The sequence below is a fragment of the Lontra canadensis genome, unplaced genomic scaffold (assembly GCF_010015895.1).
Source record: "Lontra canadensis isolate GAN:19392208 unplaced genomic scaffold, GSC_riverotter_1.0 scaffold41, whole genome shotgun sequence".
NCBI lineage: Eukaryota > Metazoa > Chordata > Mammalia > Carnivora > Mustelidae > Lontra > Lontra canadensis.
The window spans coordinates 3724220-3739904 of NW_022631035.1; the positions used below are offsets into that span (position 1 = coordinate 3724220).

A 15685-nucleotide genomic window follows, 5' to 3' on the forward strand; every position below is an offset into this window, starting at 1 on the left:
GAGCAGGCGATACGCTGAGCAACGGGTGTGGGTGGGGAAAGAGAAGTATTCCCAGCTAGAACAGCTGGGTCAGGAGGGGCGCCGGGTGACTCAGCCGGTCAACCCCCTGACTCTTGATCTCAGCTCAGGTTTTGATCTTAGGGTTGTGAGTTCAAGCCCTGCGTGGGGCTCCATACCAGGTATGGAGCCTACTTCAAAATAAATAAACAAAATAAAAAGAATAGCTGGGCCAGGAGATAGGACCACCTAAAATTTTTTATAAATCCTACCCACTGCCCTCCCCAGCGGCCGCACTGGTTACCTCCCCACCTGCAACAAATCGGAGCTGCCCCTTCCCAGGCCCTCAGCAGTCTGGCGGAGTGTTCGTTCTGGGGTCTTGCTGTGAAGCACCTGGACCCCGCACCCGGAAAGCACGCAGTCCAAGGTCCCGCTGCTATTTCAACAGACTGTCAAGCAGGGCCGTCTGGTAAGTGAAAACCGGTGCATCACTGTTGTTTTCATTTTAGTTTTCCCCGGTCACAAATAATACTAGCTCTCAACCACTTTAGTAGCTTTAGGATCTGGAGATGGTCTCCGTCACCTCCAACAGTTCCCGTTTGTCTCCTAGATGGTCTTCTAGCACTGTGTTGACAGGAGCCACCGCATGCCCAGCAGTTTGGGAGGCCGGGCCATGCTAACCTAAGCCTGTGTGGGCACACGCACGTGTGTGTGCGTGTTTTCCCAGGTCCCTCCAGGGCATCCCATCTCATCAATTTATCGGTTTACTCTCGCTCCAGTAAGTTTTGTGCTACTTTATTGCTTCACTGAGTCATACAAACATCTACCCTCCCAGCCTGCCACCTCCTCCTGTGCCCCCGGCCACACCGAAGCCCCTTCATCACCCTCGCAGGCTCCTCCATCACCTGCCTCTCACAGCTAATCCAAAACTCAGCTCAGGTCGCCTCCACGGGAAAGCCTTCCTGGACCATCCCCTGTCCTCGGTCTGGGTTAATGGGCATGTGGCCCCCCACAGTTATCTTTTAGTGGCACCCCAACACACTTGGGCATGACTATTATCCTATTATCCCTATACTTGGTAGGCGTTCAATAAACATTTTGCCCGGTGACTTAATGTACACATGCTTGAAGAGACAACACGGGGGTGCCTGGGAGGCTCGAATGGCTGGGTGACTGCCTTCAGCTCAGGTCATGATCCTGGAGGCCCGGGATCGAGTCCTGCATCGGGCTTCCTGCTCAGTGGGGGGCTGCTTCTCCCTCTGACCCTCCCCACTCTCATGCTCTCAAATAAATAAGATCTTTGGGGCGCCTGGGTGGCTCAGTGGGTTAAAGCCTCTGCCTTCGGCTCAGGTCATGATCCCAGGGTCCTGGCATCGAGCTCCGCATCGGGCTCTCTGCTCAGTGGGGAGCCTGCTTCCCTTCCTCTCTGTCTGCCTCTCTGCCTGCCTGTGATGTCTGTCAAATAAATTAAAAAAAAAAAAAAAAAAAGATCTTTAAAAAAAATAAAAGAGACAACACGGTTCTGGCAGGTTAGCCTCTCCTCCAGCAGAGGTGTGCGGCGGCCGCCTAGGCGTTCTGATGGAGTCACCAGAGCAAAGAGAGTGCGAAAGTATCAAGCTCGTGTATCGGCTTGTCAAAAACTGGCACTTCGATGTTTCCATATGAACAAGTTTGACAGATTACTGTAAATTACAAGGTGAATCATAACAAAACTTAACGAGAGCCAGACTGATCTACTGACTTAACACCCTTTTCCAAAGCATGTGGGACATAAAGGAAAGATGGAATACAGAAGTGACAGGCTTGGTCTCTCTCCGTACGCTACCACTACCTTATGTGACAGTAGAGAAAACGGATCTACGCTCGCTGGGCTAAAACGAGTATGACTTCAGTTTTCAATTATTTTACACACATTCCTGTTTCTACACCTCCACTGTTCCCTGGTGAGTGCTTTCCGTATACTGGGGTGGACAAGATTGCTTTCCCTTACTAAGGCAAACCCTGTGACAGTCCCCTTCAGAGGGAGGAGGCAGTAAGGCGGCCCAGCCCTCAAATGAGGGGGAACTAGGATGCTCATTAGTTTTAGCAGGTTTGTACTACATAACTTCTCAAAGCTATGACAAAGGTGATTCAAAGTCCACTGATTCCTTCCAGGCATATTTAACCTTCTTTACTCTTTGCCAATCACACTAAACCTTTGCGCGGGGGGCGGGGGGGGGCGCATACTGAAAAACGAAGAGCTGTAACAACCCTGCTTTTTTCAGGACTTATCCCATTGCTACATGATGAGTTGGCAGGACCACATCAGGGTTCCCATCAAATGCTGTTGATCAAATGCTGTTGGTGGGGGACGTTCAGGTTCTCTTGAAATCTGTCTTGCCTTCCTAGTTCCTCCGGCACAAAGTCTCGCTTTCTCTGCCTGGCCGTCAGAACAGCCTTGCCTAGTCAACATTTTCCCTTCTATTCCACTTGGGCTACTTTCCATTCTACCAGCACTGTTTCCTTGCCGTGTCACAAATACGCTAGGCTCAGTGTCATCTGTCCCAGTACATGCACGCCCCTGATGGGCTCCCCCTTCCGTTCTGTCCCAGTCACTGGGCCCCACCCCACGAAGCCCCTTCCGCACTTCCACTCTCTGCTCCTCCTGCAGGAAGGTGCTCGGGCTGCAGACCCATCGTCCCCTTCAGTGCGCACCATGCCGCCTACGTTGTTCGCTGATCAAATGTAAGCGTCTCAGCTCTTAGTTACGTTGAAAGTACCCTATAAAGTGTCGCACTTTCCTAGGGTATGACCAGACCAGTGGGCTGGAAGGAGCTCTGCACTGGGGGTGGGGGTGGGGGCAGTCCTGGTAGCTATAGCACTGGTCAAACCCCCAGCTAGGACTTCACTGTTATCCCAAATCAGAGGTCTGAACCTCTCAGGACCTCTAATCGCTAAGGTCTCTGCCCTTTAATTTCTGAGTCAATCACTGAAAATGAGACTCTGTGAAGCAGGAACAAAGGAGGCAGGACAGGTTTCAAGAGGACCTGAATCGGTTAGAAAGGCTCGTCTGGCCATGATACCAGCAACTGCTGGGAAAGAGATGAACCTGGTATAAAATGAAGACTTTTGTTTGGGAACCAAAAATCAATCATTTATTTTATTAAGATAATGTAGATTCATTCCATTTTCTGAGATGTTTATACAGAAAATGCTGATTTAGTCTTCTCTCTCTCTCTCTCTATATATATATATATACATATATATGTATTTTAAACTATGATAAACTAGAAATAGCTTTCCAGAGGATATTTACAGAGGCAAATATTATAATAAAGAATATTATTTTCAATCCCCAAATTTGAAGCAATTCCTTATTTTCTACTTCTCTAAGAAGGTCCTGATAATGTCTTGCACCAACAGCATTTGATGGGAACCCTGATGTGGTCCTGCCAACTCATGATGTAACAATGGGATAAGGCCTGAAAAAAGCAGGGTTGTTACAGCTCTTTTCCAGTTTTTCAAAATAAGCATCTGAAGTTAAAACACCACGCTATTTAGGGATGACTACATACTGTTGTCTGTGTTAAGATTTTCCTGAGGACCATGTTTCAGTGTAGAAAGTAACTGTGTTTGATACGGTGAAGCAGACAAGACCATATTCTTGGTCAATGATTATAACTGATAATTTCTTTTTCTTCCTTTTTGCTGACAACCAATGACCTACAACCCCTGTACCAGGAATTTAGCAGATCAGAGTCGAGACTATTTGAAGACACATGGCCAAGGTGTCTAAAAATATTTGTTTCAAATATATAACAAAGTCAGAGTTTTGAGAAATGCTGCTTGCTGTTATACTCTGAAGCCAAGTGGCATTATTCTCCATGTTAGAAAGCAGCACATGAAAGAAAACATCAATATAACTTGTAGCAGGTTTTAGATCCTAATCTAACGTAAGAAGCCTCCTTGCTTCCCTAGTTCCAGGCCCAAGTCTCACTACCATCAGCAAATACGGTGTCCAAGCTAGCCACCAGTGCTGATCGTGAAATCATTCAAACTGGAACGATTTAAGAAAATAACAGAGAAACACAGCTGTTGAATACATGTATTTTGCTCTCTACCAAAACTTTCTCTAACACTTCGGTAAAGAAGTTCTTTCAAGTATGAGTCCATCAGTAAGGTCAAGAAGATGCGAAGAGGGGAGGGAGGAGAGGACAGCTGTCAGCAGCCTAGGAGCTGGAAAGTAAATGCAGAAGTGGTAATTTCTCTCAGGAGACAAGAGAAAGCCAGAGTCCAACTGCAGGCCAGGAGGCCAGCAAAAAGCAGGCAGATCAGAAGCCCAGCCACGCAGGGGCTGAGCATGAGATCCAGCAGGCTTGGTTCCGCGTGTCTGAACAAGTCACAGTGACCCAGCACCCACTCCCGCTCAAACGCTGTGACCTCCCCGAGAGAGCACAGGCCCAGTCACGGGCCGACCTCGGAAACGGGCAGGAAGGTGAAGGGCTCCAGCTGCAGGGCTCTACGGCAACTGCCCTGACAGATGCACATGTGCTCTTGTGCAGACCTCTAGTTTCGGGGAAGAAACAGACTTCGCTGAAGGAGCTCATGCCAGCGGAGAACAGATGAGAAACAATATACACAAGGAGGAGGAAACAGAACTGAACTTTACAATTCAACTGGGGGCACCTGGGTGGCTCAGTCAGTTAAGCATCTGCCTTTGTCTCAGGTCATGATCTTGGAGTCCTGGGATCGAGTCCCCGACATCGGGCTCCCTGCTCAGTGGGGAGCCTGCTTTTCCCTCTCCCTCCGCCCCTCCCCCTGCTTATGCTCGCGCTCTCTCTCTCTCTCTCTCTCAAATAAATAAAATCTTAAAAAAATTTCAACTGAAATGAATCTATCCACCGTCTAGCTAGCTAGTTCACTCCATTAGATGCATATAATGAATATGGACCACAATATGTCTGTATCACTGGAGAGCAAAGTCGAAAACAGCACGCCACCTGTCAGATAAAAGGAACCAATCCCTCATCTATGTGTTTTTACCTGGTTGGAGCTTACTGGGGTGCTGCTGTGCTCCGGCTCTGGGGACGGGAGGAGGGCTTACCCCTGTGGGCCCAGCCCCCTGGGTCGGGCTCACACCGGTCAGAGCCCCCGTGGGTAGCGGCTGCCCTCTCTTTAACAGCTGCTTCTGTTCTTGCTGGCGGAAGCGTGGAGGCACCTCGCGAGGCAGGTAACGGGAGGCAGCCGGCTGCTGGCTGCTGGCAGGCGCACGTTTGCCATTGCTGCTGCTGGACAGAGTGCTGGTGCAAGTGCTGGTACTGGTACCGGCAGGTTGGGGCTGGCTTGAACAGGTCTTAGTAGGTTCTGGCACTATAAGGAATGAAACAACAAGAACCCAAAACTTTAGGAACACTCCTTAAAACCCAAACCAAACCAAAGAAAACAAAACAAAACAAAACAAAACAAAAACAAAAAACCGAGAAAGAAATGACAACGCAGTGCTCTGAAAATAGAAACGGACTAAAGTCCAGAGGTTCAGGTTTGAGACCCAGTTTTCTTAGAAACTGAGTGCAATTCTGAGCAGCGGGTTTTGGGCCGCAGTCCCCTGCTCTGTAGAATGGGTGACTCAGCGAGTCTAGAGCAGTTCGCAGTGGTTTACGCTTCGGCTTGCATCAGACTTGACCCAACAAGTTCCCAAGGTGCCTGATCTGATGCCAGCAGTCCCTGGAGCACACTTTGAGAACCACTGCTCTTGGCCGGTGTTTTCTCAAATTACAGGATCTTAGATGCTCATCCATCTATATATGTATTTTGTTCTGTTTTAATTCTGAGGACAACACACACACGCGCACACACACGTGCTCCCCGAGCAAAGCACTGGTGCTGCTGCTATCATCACGTCCAGCACACGCCAGCACACTCTCGCTGGCAAAGAATACAGATGGGCTAACTTGTGTATGATGCTCACAAATTAGAGAGCCAAACTGCCATCTGAGTGTTGCATAAACAAGAGTTCCACAGTAATTCAACAGGAAGAGGGAGCAGCAGAGCTGAGGGGCAGGCCTGAGAGTGCTGTGTTACTACTAATAATAAGCACGCCAAATGCAAAGGTGAGTGACCCTGCATTCATAAGGGAGCCCAGACACATGAAATGCAAAGAATTTGAGCCTCAAAAGCCGTTTCTCATCTTGAATTTGAAACATGAATATCCAGGACATTACATTTACCTTTTTTTTTTTTTTTTAAGGAATTTATTTGAGAGAAAGAGAGAGGGCACATGAGGGGGGGGGGGGGGGTTGTCAGAGGGAGAGAAAGCAGCAGACTCTGTTGAGCAGGGAGCCCGATGCAGGGCTCAGTCCCAGGACCCCAGGATAATAACTGAGCCAAAGGCAGATGCTTAACCAATTGAACCACTCAGGTGCCCCCCAAAGAATGATTTCTTTATTTGAGGTGGCAGGGGGTGGGAGAGAGAATCTCAGACTCCACACTGAGTGTGGAGCTCAACGTGGGGCCTGATCTCACAACCCTGAGATCACGACCTGAGCCAAAACCAAGAGTTGAATGCTCAATCAACTGTGCCACCCAAGTGCCCCTGCCTTGTTGTCTGGGGAAAAAAATTTTTTTCTACTTAATTTGTAAATGTCTTTACACAGAATGAGTTTATACCTAGTTCAGTATCTATCTTAAAAGTGTTAAGTAACATTGGAGCGCCTGGGTGGCTCAGTGATTTCTGATCTCAGGCTCCTGGGATAGAGCCCCACATCAGATTCTCTGCTCATCAGGGAGCCTGCTTCCTCCTCTCTCTCTGCCTGCCTCTCTGCCTACTTGTGATTAATAAATAAATAAAATCTGTGTCAAATAAATAATATAAAATAAATACCAAATAAATAAATAAATAAACAAATAAGTAAAATAAATAAGTAAAATCTTTATTAAAAAAAAAAGTGTAAGTAACATTATAAAAGTATTTCCAGTCCCTCTTGGGGGAACACAAAATGTTACTGCTGGCCTTGACATTACCCGTTTCACATGGCCTGAGTTTCTCGTCTGCCAGCATGGGCTCTGCCATGCCCCTGTGGCCCTGTACTGTCTCACAGACCACGTCTGCAAGGCCTCAGCCCACCGTTGTTCTGTCGCCCTGCCCAGCAAACCCTTAACCCTAGATGAGGCCACTGTGTACTCTCTGCTCCTGACTCAGATCACAGACTTGCAGTCCGCCGTCACTGTGAGTTTGTGTCCCTAACCCAGGGCGTGCTCAGTGCCTCCTGGCCATTCTACCATTTCCTGGGCCTGCTGGGTTCCACTGCTGTCAACAAGTCACTCAAAGACTTCCACTCCGGAGCCGCTAATGCCTTTATTTCCTCCTCCTCAGAAGAGGAACTGTGACTTTACTTTCCAGAAGGAATAAAAGCCATTAGGGAAAACCTTCAAGTTTCTGCCACTCCAAATACATGAGCATCAAACCGTTCTCTGAACCATGCCTGTTAACTCCGATCTGTGGTGAACACTGTATTTTACCAGTTCTAAGACTTCCATTTCTTCATAAGTTAAACGCATTTACATCAGGACGTGTCCTACCGTCGATGACACGCCGGTCAGTCGGCCTTGTTTTCTCTTGGCGTATGAATACGGTACAGCTCACAGTCAAGGGCTTCAGGGAGGAAACGCAAGGTGGTGTCCTCCGGGGGACTCCGTCTCAGGGACTTTGCGTGCCCTGGGTCTTCAGCCCATGACACTCTCCAGAGCCGACACAAAGGCCCAAAGCTTGAGAATGAGTCTTCGATTATTTCTTTGTTTTATAAACACAAGCATGCAAGACAATCTAGCCACTTGGGCTTCTGTGGAGAGCGGAGGTAAGCACATTCGCAACTTCTAACTTGCCCAGGGGTTGTGTGGCTGCTCTCCGCGAGCCCCTCCTTGTCAGGATTCGGACACGCACAATCTCCACTTCCTTCAAAGACAGCAACAACTACTGCCCTCCGTGACCCGGAATCCCCCCGCAGCTACCTCCTGATTTGCTGCCTCTCCTCCTGTCGAACTTCTTAAAGGGTCTGTTGTAACTGCCTCTTGCAGAGTCCTCACCATCCCTTTGCCTTTCTCCAGCCCTTCTTTTCTAGACCCACCTGCTGACTCCACCATGCCCACCCTCTCTCTTCAGACTGCTGTTCTCCCCTCGTCTATCCAACTGCCGTGTCTCATCACTTCTCATGCACAGCTCTGCACATGTTAATACTCCTGAAACTGAGATGCATCTTATAATTAACGACGTATGTATCAGGTTAACTGGCAGTATTTGTTCTAAGTGGTACATGAAATACTGCATAATTGATAATCTATCAGATTCAGTAAAACATGGTGATTCCTAGCCATTCTTTAAATTATCAGATTAAATGTCACTTCCCCTCAGTCCCCCCTGCCGGCTCCCCCACCTTCCCACCGCCCTGTACGCGCACCGGCACTCAGCACTGCACAACGCTTTCTAGGCAGCCGTCTCCCCACGAGGCCGCGGTGGACATCACCGTGGTGCCTGGCCCACAGTAAGCGCTCAACAAACGTCCAAGGGCTTGACTTTTTCTCAAACACACATTCTGAAGTTAAAGTGAAATGGAGAGATAGCAGAATATAAAGAAAGTAACTGGAAAAGCAGAAAAAATACTAGACTGGGAAACTGAGGGCCTGGATTCCAGGCCAGCGCCCACGATCACGTGCACGGTGCCAGTCCAGAGGTTTTCCTGCTGCTCAGTCTCCTCATCGGGAAACGAAAGGCTGAGACCGCTGACTCCCTCAGGTTCCTTCCAACTCCGAATACCTAGGATTTTCGAAGGGAAGAATAAAGGATGTGGCCCCGCGGTTTTAGCTCTGTGATGGCTGGCCCTTCCCAGCACACCGAGTGCCTCCTACATGTTCTGCCTCTCTCTGCTCCTGTTTCCCTGGCCTGGCTACAGACGTGGCACATTTTTTATGATTTACTTAGATTGGATGGTTATTCACCTTTAACTCAAAGGCACAGGAAATGAGCATCCATTCTAGCTTTCCTTTAAAAAAAAAAAAAAGCTATAAAACCTACTATAGGTTGATTTTTTTTTAATTAAAAATTTTTTTAAAAAGATTTTATTTATTTGACAGAGAGAGAGAGAAGTCACAAGCAGGCAGCGAGGCAGGCAGAGAGAGAGGGGGAAGCAGGCTCCCTGCCGAGCAAGGAGCCTGAAGCGGGGCTCGATGCCAGGACCCTGAGATCATGACCTGAGCCGAAGGCAGAGGCTTAACCCACTGAGCCACCCCGGCGCCCCTACAGGTTGATTTTTAAACATAGGGGTTTTCAAATATATATTTTTTTCTGATATTGGCCTACAGCTAATTAAAACAGCAGAAATTCCCAAGTATTTACCCCAAGGAGTTGAAGATTTCTATCTACACAAACCTTCACGGGAATGTTTAGAGCAGTTTTATTTCTAGTTGTCCAAAATGGGAAGCCACCGAGATGTCGTTCTCTAGGTGACGGGTGAAGGAACTGGTACATCCGTACGATGGAGAATTACGTTTAAAAGAAATGCGCTATCAAGTCTTAACCAGAAATGAAGGAATCTCATGCAGACTGCTAAGTCAAAGAAGCCAATATGGAAAGGCTTCACAGTCTATGATTCCTACTACAGAACACTGTGGAAAGGGCAGAACGACGGAGACAGTAAAACTCTCAGCAGCTGACGAGGGCTGGGGAGGGAGGGAGGCAGAGGCAGAGCACAGGGGTGTGCAGGGCAGTAAACCAGTATGATACTTTAATTGCGGATATAGGATACCAGCACTTGTCAAACTCCTTAGAACTGTGTAACACAAAGTTAACTCGAATGTAAACGGTGGACTTCGGTTAATAATAATATACCAATACTGGTTCATTGATTCAACAAAAGCCCCACGCCAAGGCCAAGGTTGGTAAGAGGAGAAACTGAGGATGTGTCGGGGTGGGGAGAGGAAGCACTGTGGGAACTCTATACTTTCTGCTCATTCTTTCTGCTCTAAAAATAACGGCTATGAAGTTGGTGGGAAGGCAAACTGGTGCAGCCGCTGTGGAAGAGTACGGATGTCCCTAAAAAAATTAAAACTAGGGGCACTTAGGTAGTTCAGCCAGTTTGGCGCCGGACTCGGATTTCAGGTCATGATCGTGAGGTGGTGAGATCGAGCGCCGCATCGGATTCTGCACTGGGCACAGAGTCGGCTTAAGATTCTCTCTCCCCGCCCCTTCTCCCTCTCTCTAAAATAATAAATAAATAAAGTAAAAATAGAATGACCACACGATCCAGTAATTCCATTACTGGGATTTACCCAAAGAAAATGAAAACACTGCCTTGAAAAGATAATATGAGCGCTTACGTTTACTGCAGCATGATTTACAACAGCCGAGATAAGGAAGCACCCCAAGTGTTCACTGATAAATGAACAGACAAAGAAGATGTGGCACACACACACCCACGCACCCCCCCACCCCACTAGAACATCACTCAGTGGAAGAGTCAGAAAAAAACAAATACCACATGATTTCACTGTCATATGGAATTAAAGAAACAAAATAAGTGAGCAAAGAAAAAAAAGAGATAAATAAAAAATCAGACTCTTAAATACAGAACACAAGCTGGAGGTTCCCAGAGGGGCGAGGGGTGGGAGATGGGTGAGACAGGTAAAAGGGATTAAGAGTACACTTGGCATGATGAGCACTGAGTAAGGTATGGAATTGCTGAATCAGATACTGTACACCTGAAACTAACAGAACACTAATTATACTTTGATTAAAAAAAAACTCCAAATCTATTAATTAAAGCAAACTTGCTGTCTCTTTCACAATAGCAACTTTCCATTACAACTTTGCAAATGGAATTGAGAGCAGGGCAGTACACCTGTCTGGGAAACACCACCACTGAATTTATTTAAAAATGTGATTAAAAAAATACAAAAATTAAAAAATTGTGATTAGCATGGGGCACCAGGGTGGCTCAGTCAGCTACGTTCCGACTCTTGATTTTGGCTTGGGTCATGATCTTGGGACCATGGGGTTGAACCTCAAGTTGGTCTCTGCGCTCAGTGTGGAGTCTGCTTGTGATTCTCTCTCTTCCCTGCCCCTCCCCCAGCTCACACTCTCTCTAAATAATCTTTTCTTGAAAAATAAAAATAGGTTATCAGCATGATATCATTTCACTTTATTACACATTTAAAAAAAATTTTTTTTATTTATTCATTTGACAGAGAGACACAGTGAGAGGGAACACAAGCAGGGGGAGTGGGAGAGGGAGAAGCAGGCTTCCCACCGAGCAGGGAGCCCGACGTGGGGCTCGATCCCAGGATCCCGGGATCATGACCCGAGCCAAAGGCAGATGCCCAACAACTGAGCCATCCAGGTGCCCCTTTTATTACACATTTTAACTTATCTGGCCCAAAGATCTTACTCGAGACCTAGCCATTGCTTCTTAAAAGCCCAGAATATGAACGCAACTGGTTCTTGTACTATAAAATTCAAAAGCAGCAGCTGAAAAAAAAAAAGGAGGAAGAGGAGGAGAAGGAGAACCAGGGAGGACAGAACAAGGAAAGAGAACTATTAGTAAGCTATAGAGTTCTACCTACCCTTGCGATGAAAGGCCAACTACCATCAGAGTCAAGTACTTCCATCTGTCGCCCAGCCTTCTCAAAGAACGGAAATGCAGAAAACCTGAACTCAAAACCTGATGGAAACGACCAGCAAGGGAATCACCCTGTGCCGCCCTGCTCTGCACAGACCCCTGGGGGCCCAGGTGAGCTGACCAAGACGCACCGGCAGCCTCGTCTCCGAGAGCCAGCCCGCTGCCACTACACCGCTGTCATCCTTTCAGAAAGAAGGGAGGACAAACACAGGGCTGTTTTTCTTAAAAATATTCAGAGAAAAAGGAATTCGTGCTCCAGAAATGAAGAAGTCTCCTATAGTAAATGAATACTATCAGTCACTGTTCTGTAGAAGTGTAATAAAGGAGTGTTATCAACAGGTAACTAGCTTTGAACATAAAGCACCAATCCTAAGAAATCTGAATATGGAATATTCCATTTTCCTAGTGTTGTCTGCACTACACGATGTGTGGTCACTTTTAGAGCCTCATTTTAAGAGTCAAAGAATCCCAAACCAGTCTCCCCTCTGAAGGGGGAGAGCTGTGTAGGGCAGGAGTCAGAACAGGTGAACTAATGGTTTCCCACATTTCTGAAAGGTCGGGGAGGAACAATGAGGAATATATGGCAGAGACCAAACAAGGCCAGCAAAGTCTAAAACAGGTGCTATCTGGGCCTCTGTAGGAAGTTTGAAGGAAAGGGAAGAGAAACCTCACTCATCAGAGCGATCTGGCCCTACCGAACTGCACGTGCCTCTGGCCTCTTTTATGAGACAGCGGTAAAGCTGCTGCGGTGTCAACAAGTGTTCTTCAGATCTGTGAAAAGTAGCAGCTAACTCACATAATCTCCACTGATAAGTGGAGTATCTCAAAATTTGATCTGCTCATATAATACAGATAAACCAAATAGGCAGTTTCTGACCAGCCATCCACTTTCTTCAGACACAAATTTCTTGATCTCTCGCCGCCCAAAGAAAGAGTGGGATATCCAAGTCATCGTGACAGGGCTCTTCTCAAACTCACCTGCGTCTGAGGCTATCCCTGTTAAGTGAACAGAGGCTCACAGACGAGTCTATCCTACACATCACTGTTTTAACAGAGCAGAACTCAGCCAGGCTGTGGGAATTTCAGCTTGATTTTATTTAGGGACCGTCAACGAGTCACTGCCTTAGAGAACATGGAGACAGCAGCTACGTAATAACTTCGGTGTGTGGGCACTCTCCGGGACCTCTCCTCTCCCCAGGAAACGCTCCCCTCTCCTTTCAAATAACCGTGACACCTGCTGGGGAAAAGGCAGATACGAAACCACCCTCTGAGAAACCAAGGCTTCTTCAAAACAATTTTCTGCTTTCAGTTACAATTTTCACAGGGCATGGTCACAATAGGGCCCACACAGCTTCTAAATTTCTACTACTGGGGCGCCTGGGTGGCTCAGCGGATTAAGCCTCTAACTTCGGCTCAGGTCCTGATCTCAGGGTCCTGGAATTGAGCCCTGCATTGGGCTCCCTGCTCAGCAGGAAGCCTGCTTCTCCCTCTCCAGCTCCCCTGTGCTTGTGTTCCCGCTCTGTCTCTGTCATAAATAAATAAATTCTTAAAAAAGAAAGAAAGAAAGAAACCCTGAATCCAGCTAGCTCCCTCCACGTATGACGTGGACATTCCTAGAGCCAGCCACTGTTCTGGGCAGCGGGCAATGCCGGCGAACAGAAAAGGCAGACTCCCGCCACGGAGCCCACGTCTCAGAAGGGCAAGAAGGAAAGAAAAGGCCGCCCAGTGAGACACGCAGCTGCAGCGGTTTAGGTGCTCTGGGAAACCGGGAAAGCAGGGCACGGTGAGCCAGGGGTCAAATCCCTGTCTGCTGGCTTTCTTGGCCTCGCATGCCCAGCCCCTCCCCGGTGTGTCTGTACCCTCACGTCCCCTCTCCATATTTATTCAGGTCATATTTGAGGGATGCCAATTTTGTGCCAGACACTGGGTATATACTGTGGAAGACATACAGTTCCTGTCCTTGTAGTTTATAATCCAGTAAGAGATTATGATTTCAGAAATACACAAGTACTCGTCGTGGTAAGCATGACAGGCGGCTAGTTCCGGTGAGGAAGTGACAACGAGGCTGGAGAAGCACCAGCCAGGTGAGGTGTGTGGCGCGCGGGCTCGTGCACAGGCTCGTGAGCTCACACCCACCAAGCGGCGCATCGTGGGGACGGTCCTGACCTGAGAAGGAGCTTTTGTGCTGGCAAGGGCTGAAACAACACGAGTGTGGCTGGAGCCTGGGGCCTCAAGGGAGAGCAGCTAGGCCTGAGGCGGGAGAGGCAGGCACAGGCTTTGTTAAGGGTTTCGGAATCCACCTGGTGGCCAATAGCTGGGAGAGCCCCGGCCCGCCGTGGGGGGTCCTGTTCGGCTGCAGCACACAGGGGAGTCTGAAGCCTCCGGTTTCAGGGAGAAGTTCTCCAGGAAAGGCTCCTCTGATTACAAGTTCATGGAGAGTTGACATACTCTTTCACTGCTATTTAAACTCAACAAGCAGGTGACCTTGACCAAGAACCTGTCTGTGCAAGCTCTAGAGACAGGGGTCCTGTGTGCTTGCCCCTTGTCACCTTCACAGGTAAGGGAAACCACTTGTAGCCCGGCCCACAGCACCAGCCCCCCTCCTTGCTCCACTCCACAAATCCCCAGGGGGCAACCCTTGGGATGTTAGGTTCCCATCAGGGTCCACCTTCCCTTCCTCACCAGGGACTTAACAGAGCAGGGAGCACAGGTGCCCAGTGCACCAAGACATTTCCGTCTTATTACCCAAGCCATACTACCAAGACACTCTTTCCTTTAAAAATTTACTTGGAAGGGCGCCTGGGTGGCTCAGTCGGTTAAGTGTCTGCCTTTGGCTCAGGTCATGATCCCGGGGTTCTGGGATCCAGCCCTGTGTTGGGCTCCCTGATCCTCCCTCTCCCTCTGCCTGGCACTCCTCCTGTTTGTGCATGTGTGCTCTCTGTCGAATAAACAAAATCTTGAAAAAAAAATTATTTGGAAATATTTAAGATGTACAAAAAGGCATAAAGTTCAAATAATCAACAAACCTTCATGTACCCAACCTCCAGCTTAAGAAGAATAATTTCACCGATGCCACCAGAGCCCCATCTTCCCCTCTGCCTGACTGTACGCTGCTCTGAAGAGCCTCCCCAGGAGCAACGCGAGCTTTATCATTCCCGTGCGCCTCTCCAGAGATGCAGTGCAGTGGCGATGGGTACGGATTTGGGGTTTAAATTTCAGCTCTGCCCCTTCCTGGCTGGTGGACGCTGGGTAAGTTGCTAACCTCTCGGTCACTAAGTTGTGCCATCTGTAAAATATGGGTAAGTGGGGGGTAAAACGGGGGTAAGGGTACCTTACTGAGAAGGTTCGTTGAGGAGAGAATGTTCAATACGTAAAGACCTGTTCAGAACAATGTCTAGCACGCACTAAGTGCACTGTGTTTATTATGGTAAAGAAAAACCGTGCAAAGACACTTGTTAAGGATGGTGAGGCAGCTCCATCCGGGACCCTCACTGGGCTGATGGGAGTAGGGACCAGGCGCTAGGATTTACAGCGGGGGAGAGAGAGTGGGCTCATCTCCCAAGTAGAGCAGGGACAGGCAGGAATTTAAAACCAGGGAGCACAGGAGCGGAGAAGCAAGTAGAAAACCACTACGAGTCAACGTCATGGGTGAGGCGGCTTCTGGCTAAACCGACCCAGCAGGATTCTGGCTGAAGGCAGGCCAGGGCGTCAGGCATCACCCGGGCCGGTGACGGATGCGGAACCGGGTCAGACATCCAAGAAGGGCAGGGGGGTGGGTCTGGTGAAACTGATTTAGCACGGTTCTTGCTAAAACCAGATCTTACAAAGAAGTGCAGGAACAAGCCTAGGAGATGGTCTAGGAGTCTGACTGAAGTTAGGTCAATAGTCCTGGCCAGTCTTAATAATCCACCTCACTCCTCTTCCCCTCTGGGAAACAATGGGAAGGACTGTAGACTAAGGAACAAAACTCGAAGTCATGTGACATGAACTGCAATTTGCGACCTAACCGAAGAAGGGGGGCGGGTCGGCAAAGGCTGCCAGAA

At 48.4% G+C, this 15685-nt stretch overlaps 1 protein-coding gene across 5 annotated transcripts in view; it reads right to left on the minus strand.

Moving 5' to 3' along the window:
* The window catches only part of TNRC6C (trinucleotide repeat containing adaptor 6C), a 95797-nt gene that overhangs the window by 69389 nt on the left and 10723 nt on the right, over positions 1-15685 (minus strand). For all 5 annotated transcript variants that reach the window (XM_032870498.1, XM_032870502.1, XM_032870501.1 and 2 more), the window contains exon 3: positions 5020-5346. The gene's annotated coding sequence lies outside the window, so the exon portion shown is untranslated. The remainder of the gene's footprint in view (positions 1-5019; positions 5347-15685) is intronic.